Raw genomic sequence first — 7,493 nt, forward strand, 5'->3', positions numbered from 1 at the left:
CCCGTGTCTCAAAACGAAAACACCCCTTTATCTTCTAGCGCCTTCCAGAACGGGGCAGTGGAAACTAGTGTTGGGACACAGGAGGCGAGCAGGGCCTTTTCGGGGCTCACAGAGGACCCCTCGGAGGCGTGGCCGCCGGGGAGAGCGCGAGAGTCCCCTACCCCACGCCAACCGGGCAGCGGCCGCTACCGAGTTGACAGGAGAAGGCGGGAGGTGGAGGAGAGAAGGTCCCGCCCCACCTCGCTCTCCTTTACGGGAAGTGATGTGGGGCCAGGCGGAAAATACCCGCCAACCACCCAAAAAAGGCCGGCGGCGGGTGGACGCGGCGCTGGGGGACTCGAGCCGGGCGGGGACAGGACTGCGGGGCGAGCCAGGTGAGGGGGCCTGAGGAGCGGGAGGCTCGCGGCGGGTCCGGTCCCTCCGGGAGGACCGAGGGAGGCGTCCCCATGGGGCCGTCCTGGGGCTGGGGTCGGAGGCTGCGCCGCCCTTTCTCCGCGCCTCCTGGCACCCGAGCCCGCCGGAAAAGTGGCTTCTCTCCCAGGCCCTCAGTGCAGACCCCAGTGATGACAACCGCCTGGTGCTGGTCAGGTGCGGTCCCGGGTCCGGTCAGGGTCTCAGGTTGCCTCCGGGTTGCATCCAGGTGCGAGGGTGCCCATCGGGGTAGGAAACTTTCCTGGAGGGAAAGGAGAAAAGTCCCCGACCTCCCGCACGCCCCCCAGTTCATTCCTCCCTCTTTTGCTTTCAGTTTAACTGTTTAACCTGGTTGCCCTCTCGTTGGGGAGGGTCTGGACTGCAGACTAGCTGCGAGGGAGGGGCTCTCCCTTCTCCTGTCAGTTAAACAGAAAACTCTACCTGGCAGCCAGGCCCTCCCGTCGGGACTGGTGGTGGGCTGATGTGATGACAGGCTTTAGTAACTATTGCCAAAGTCTCTGTCCCAATAGATCACGAGTTCAGCAAAGTCAGGCCTGTAGCGAAGGGAATTTTGTGAGCCCTGGACTGAGGAGCCTTCCCAGCCTTTCAGCTCCTGCTGGCCACCTGGGCCCGCACGGCCTCAGGGTCTTCTGCCACAGGGTCCTCTTCCTTACCCCTACAGCTAACAGCTGTTCTTTCCTTCTGGATGGATTCTCACTTTTTATGGTTGGTTGATCAGTCAGATGTTGGAGTTGGGGGTAGAAGGATTATAGAGTTGTGCTATGTACGTTTTCTCTAATCATTGCTAATTAAATCTGTTGATTCTCCACTCACTGTTCTTGCTACTTTTTTTTTTTCCCGGCCTTCTTAAAAACTTGCTTTAGAAGGAAAATGCAATCTGGAAAACAGTTTCTGCAGATGGTTAGAAGTGAAGAAAAGTTAATATAATGCTGAAGGAACTTGACTGAGGATCATTATTTTCTGTATTTTGTGTTGGTTTATGTTGTTTTATGTTTTCATTCCTACTTTTTTCTTCCTTCCTACCCTTCTCTCTTCCTCCCTCCCTCGATTTTTTCCCTCCTTCCTTAATTTTTATGACCTGCTTTAATTTTTAATTTCATTGAAGTATATTTAATCTATTTTTCCTTTTTTTTTTTTTGAGACAGAGTCTGACTCTGTAGCCCAGGTTGGACTGCAGTGGCATGATCTTGGCTCACAACAACCTCTGCTTCCTGGATTGAAGTGATTCTTTTGCTTCAGACTCTAGAGTAGCTGGGATTACAGGCATGCACCACCATGCTTGGCTAATTTTTGTATTTTTAGTAGGGGTGGGGTTTCACTATGTTGGCCAGGCTGGTCTCGAACTCCTGACCTCAAGTGATCAACCCACATCAGCCCAAGGATTATAGGCTTGAGCCACCACACCCAGCCTGTTTTTCCTTTTGTTGTTTGTGCTTTTGATGTCAAATTTAAGAAAATATTGTCAAGTTCAAGGTCATGAAGATTTATACTTATGTTTTCTTCTAAAAGTTTTATAGTTTTACCTCTTACATTTCATTCTTTGATCCATTTTAAGTTAATTTTTAAATATGGTGTGAGGTAGGAGGTCTAACTTCAACCTTTTGTGTGTGGATATCCAGTTCTTTCAGCACCATTTGTTTAAAAGACGGTTCCTCTTTGAATGGTTTTGGCACATCTGTTGAGATAAATTGACCACAAATATAAAGGTTTCTTTCTGAACTGTCAATTCTATTCCATTGATCTGTATGTCTGTCCTCAAGCTAGTATCATACTACCTTGATTATTGTAGCTACATAGTGTTTTGAAATCAGGATATGTGAGTCCTTCAACCTTGTTCTTTTTCAAGATTGTTTTGACCAGTTCCCTGAATTTCCATATGAATTTTTTTTTTGAGTCGGAGTTTTGCTGTTATTTCGCAGGTTGGAGTGCAATGGCACGATCTCGGCTCACTGCAACCTCTGCCTCCCAGGTTCAAGTGATTCTCCTGCCTCAGCCTCCTGAGTAGCTGGGATTACAGGCATGTGCCACCACACCCAGCTAATTTTTTTGTTGTTGTTGTTGTTTTTTTGTGGCGGAGTCTTGTCGCCTGGGCTGGAGTGCAGTGGCCAGATCTCAGCTCACTGCAAGCTCCGCCTCACGGATTTACGCCATTCTTCTGCCTCAGCCTCCCGAGTAGCTGGGACTACAGGCGCTCACAACCTCGCCCGGCTAGTTTTTTGTAATTTTTAGTAGAGACAGGGTTTCACAGTGTTAGCCAGGATGGTCTCGATCTCCTGACCTTGTGATCCGCCCGTCTGGGCCTCCCAAAGTGCTGGGATTACAGGCTTGAGCCACCGCGCCCGGCCTAATTTTGTATTTTTAGTAGAGACAGGGTTTCTCCATGTTAGTCAGGCTGGTCTCGGACTCCTGATCTCAGGTGATCTGTCTGCCTCAGCCTCCCAAAGTGCTGCGATCACAGGCATGAGCCACCATGCCTGGCCTTCCATATGAAATTTAAAGTCAGCTTCTCAATTTCTGTTGTTTTGGTTCTAGGATAGATGTAAGGGTTTTGAAGTGAACAATAATCTCTAGGAGCCACACTTTTGAGTTTTCTCTCCCAAAACTGCTTTTCCCCTAGTCTTCTCCATCTTAGTGAATAGCAACTTCACTCTTCCAGATGCTCACACCAAACATCCTGAAGTAATTCTTGATTCTTTCTCTATACCCTACATTACATTCCTCAGCAGGCTAAGTGCAGTGGCTCACGCCTGTAATCCCAGTACTTTGGGAGACAGGTGGACCGATCACAAGGTCAGGAGATCAAGACCATCCTGGCTAACACGATGAAATCCCATCTCTACTAAAATACAAAAAATTAGCTGGGCATGGTGGTACGTGCCTGTAGTCCCAGCTACTTGGGAGGCTGAGGCGGGAGGCTGAGGCAGGAGAATCGCTTGAACCAAGGAGGCAGAGGTTGCGGTGAGCCGAGATGGTGCCACTGCATTCCAGCCTGGGCAACCTAGTGAGACTCCATCTCAAAAAAAAAAAATTCCTCAGCAAATCTCACTGATTCTACTTTAAGAATACATCTGGCCGGGCACAGTGGCTCACGCCTGTAATCCCAGCACTTTGGGAGGCTAAGACAGGTGGATCATCTGAGGTCAGGAATTCAAGACCAGGCTGGCCAACATGGTGGAACCCCATCTCTACTAAAAATACAAAAATTAGCCGGGCATGGTCATGGGTGCCTGTAATCCCAGCTACTTGGGAGGCTGAGGCAGGAGAATCACTTGAACCTGGGAGGCGGAGGTTGCAGTGAGCCAAGATCGCACCATTGCACCCCAGCCTGGGTGACAGAGTGAGACTCCATCTCAAAACAAACAAACAAACAAAAAGAATACATCTAGGATGATAACCATTTCTCACCACTTCTGCTGCTTCCACCAAGTTCCTATCATCTCTGTCACCTGGATTACTGCAAAAGCCTCCTAAAGGACTTCCCTGCTTCCACCGTTACTGCTGCACACTCTATTCTTAACGCAGCAGCCAGGGTCTATTATGTCACTCTGCTTGAAACTCTCCAATGGCTTTTTATCTCAGAAGAGACAGAGTCCTCACCATGGTCTATACAGCCCTTGCATGGAGTGTGGCTTCATCTGCTATCACTCTTTCCTTTACTGACTTCTGCTACAGCCATACCTCAGGACCTTTGCCCTTGTTTCCTCTCCCTGGAATGCTCTTCCCTTCAGATGTCTGTGTGGCTTTCTTACTTATTTCACTCAGGTGAAAAGTCATTTTTCTAGAGAGGCCTTCTTTGACCACCGCATCTAAAATAGTATCCCTCACCCATCCCATCATTTTCTGCCCCCTTACCTTGCCTTGTTTTCTTTAGAGTATTTATAGTACTGTCATATACAAACCAGCACATACACACAATATTTGTCTTTCACTGATAGAAGACAAGCTCCATGATGGCCAGGAATCTGCCTTGTTCACGTGATGTCCACAGCATATAGAATGGTTTCTGACATATATTAAGCGCTCAGAAAGATAGGTGCTGAACTAATGAAAAAGGGAATGGAAGACGGAGCAATAGGGATCATTCTGTCATTTCTCTCATCCAAGTACTAAGCAGGCCCAACCCTGCTTAGCTTCCAAGATCAGAGATCAGGTGCATTCAGGGTGGTATGTCTGTAGAGTGTTCTGCTACTTCTTTCCTACTATTCCATCCATTTTTTTTTTTCTAAGAGAAGCAATGTCTATAGATACACCAGTATCTCCTAAGTCTCTCATCTTCTGTCCTACTTTCCCCAAAATAATAGTCTTATCTTCCTTAAAAAGGGGAAGCTCAAATAAGTAGAAAGGCGAGGCTTTCCGTCCTTTCCACAGTGGCAGACCGGAGCCCTCTGTCTGTATTCTGGGCAAACTGGGCAGGGCCATTCAGTGCGTCTCTCCAGGGTGTTGTCCTCTTGTGCTGATTTAGGAAGAGTAAAGGTTTTTGGAAATTTAAGAAAATGGAAATTCATTTCTTATTTATTTATTCAACAGAAACTGGGTTTCACCATGTTGGCCAGGCCCCTGCGAAGGGAAATTGTCTTGCCATTGCTAAAACAAGATTGGTTCTTGAAGAGAGTAATTTTTCCTTTCTATAGCCTTCACTTTTTATGCCGCATGCAGATTTTGAAATCTTATGCTTGGACTGTATTTGTTCTTCTGCTTCTTGGTCAGGAAGTTTGAGTTTATGATTTGGTTTCCCTTAAGCTATGTGCAGACAGGAGCCCTCAGCTGGAGGCAGAGATAAAGGGTCTATAATTTACCTGTGTTCATAGTGTAAGGTGTGTGGAGTAGAGAGCATTCAGCTCTGTTTGGACACTCTGGTTGTGCAGGTACTTGTATGATTGAGGTCTAGTAACATATTTTATTTAGTGTCAAGTAAAATTAGATGCCTCTCTTACTCAAGAGGAATGCTGAAAGTTTTGTTCCTCCTTTCCTGTTTTTTGTTTGTTTGTTTGTTTTTCCTCTGTATATGTTGCCCTTAAACAGAAGTTTACCGTGTAGTGCTTTAGTCAGCCAACCTCCCATGTGTATGGAGTTAAGAGTTTTGATTCTAACGTGGCGATGGAGGTGGGGTGCCAGATTTAGCAAACTAAAAAACGTTAAATATGCATTGCAGATAAACACTGAATAATTGTTTCCTATATCTTATGCATTATTTGGGACATACTTTTACTAAAAAATTGTTCTTTAACCAAAATGCATATTTAGGTGGGTGTCTTGTTTTGTGCCTGGCAGCCCTAGTTGGAGCTTATGTTTATGCATAGGAAATGCATCGATCGTGAAAATGTCCAAAGAATGATTGAGCCATGGCTGACTTTTAGTGATTGTGCATATATCCAAAAGAGAAGATTTGTAAACCCAAGGAGTATTAGAATTAGAAGGAAGTTAGAGAACATTTCATTTATCTCGAGTCTTTTATAGTTAAGGGAATTTACTCCAGAGAGGTTAAATCACTTTGTCAAAGTCACATAGAGTTAGTGGCAGAGCTGGGACATGGGACTCTGGGACCAGCGGTGGTTCTGCTGCATAATCCTGTCCCTTGAGAGGTCATGAAAAAGTTACTTATGTTTTCATGTTGACCTTTAGTCACATCTGTAGCCATCCACTCAAGATCACCTCATTATCATACTGTCCTTCAGTCCCCAGATCCAACATGTGGCAGCCAAAGCCATTCTCATGAGACACCTTGACTTTTCCCTGAGAGCTGCATGACTGTTGAAAGCCCCACGTGGTTCTCTTCCCTGCTGTTATGCCAGAAAGCCTGTAGTTCAATGTATTTTTTTTTTTTTTTTGAGATGGAGTCTCGCTCTGTCGCCCAGGCTGGAGTGTAGTGGCATGATCTCAGCTCACTGCAAGCTCCACCTCCCGGGTTCACGCCATTCTCCTGCCTGGGCTTCTTGAGTAGCTGGGACCACAGGCGCCCGCCACCACTCTGGGCTAATTCTTTTTGTATTTTCAGTAGAGACGGGATTTCACCCTGTTAAGCAGGATGGTCTCGGTCTCCTGACCTTGTGTTCTGCCAGCCTTGGCCTCCCAAAGTGCTGGGATTATAGGCGTGAGCCGCCGCGCCCGGCCTATTTTTATTTTGTTTATGGTTTTGTTAACACTTTTGACCCTCTTGAGTATTTATTGTAAGATGCTTTGATTAAGGTGGTCTTACTGAGTACAATTCCACAACAACTAAGTGTTGTCTTACGGGAAGCCTGCTTGCTTTGAGTGGCCTATTCCCACAAAAGTCCTCACCCCTTTTTATTTTGGTAGAATAAATATGGAAGATATACATATGACAAAGACCAAGGTAGATAGACAGGTATATGTGACTTGCTTACTAGAGAGCTGTTCTTTTTAAACAAGATTTTATTATTTTTTATTACAATTATTTGTACCTCTTTAAAAGAAAGCAGCCTTGAAAATGAACATGCTTTCTCTAACTGCTATTTGAATACCATATTTCAGAACCACTAATCTTGTTTTTTCATAGTCTCATTGGTTAATTCATATAAAGTCTTACCAGCTGCCAGGTCAAAGCATAATAATAAAATTGGTTGCCAAGAGACTGAAAAACCTGTTCATCCTTATTTGCTACAGTTTATCTACCTTGGCCTGATCCCAACCTCATGGGAGGCTGGTCAAGTCCTATCAGGGTATGGCTGAATACTAATCTCCTGTGTATTTGTATCTTTAAAAGCAAAGACAAGGTCTAAATCAGCTAGTTAAACACGATAATAGGATACTTTTATTCTTGCTGTACTAGCCCTAATAAGAGGGGAAATGAAACATACAGAAATAGGTCATGGCTTAAATGTTCATTTGCAATACCAAAGAGTTTTAAAATATAACCTATGATTGTGGTCAGGATTTCTTTGTTTCTTTTTTTTTTTTTTTGAGACGGAGTCTCGCTCTGTCGCCCAGGCTGGAGTGCAGTGGCCGGATTTCAGCTTACTGCAAGCTCCGCCTCCCAGGTTCACACCATTCGCCTGCCTCAGCCTCCCGAGTAGCTGGGACTACAGGCGCCCACCACCTCA

The 7,493-nt window shown here is 45.8% G+C and overlaps 1 protein-coding gene across 1 annotated transcript in view; it reads left to right on the forward strand.

Annotated features, from left to right (window-relative positions):
• The first annotated feature begins 223 nt into the window (after positions 1-223).
• RAB27A (RAB27A, member RAS oncogene family) overlaps positions 224-7,493 on the forward strand; it is an 86,788-nt gene continuing 79,518 nt past the window's right edge. Inside the window, exon 1 of the mRNA XM_023228578.2 lies at positions 224-374. The gene's annotated coding sequence lies outside the window, so the exon portion shown is untranslated. The remainder of the gene's footprint in view (positions 375-7,493) is intronic.

The sequence above is a fragment of the Piliocolobus tephrosceles genome, chromosome 6 (assembly GCF_002776525.5).
Source record: "Piliocolobus tephrosceles isolate RC106 chromosome 6, ASM277652v3, whole genome shotgun sequence".
In the NCBI taxonomy this organism is placed as follows: domain Eukaryota; kingdom Metazoa; phylum Chordata; class Mammalia; order Primates; family Cercopithecidae; genus Piliocolobus; species Piliocolobus tephrosceles.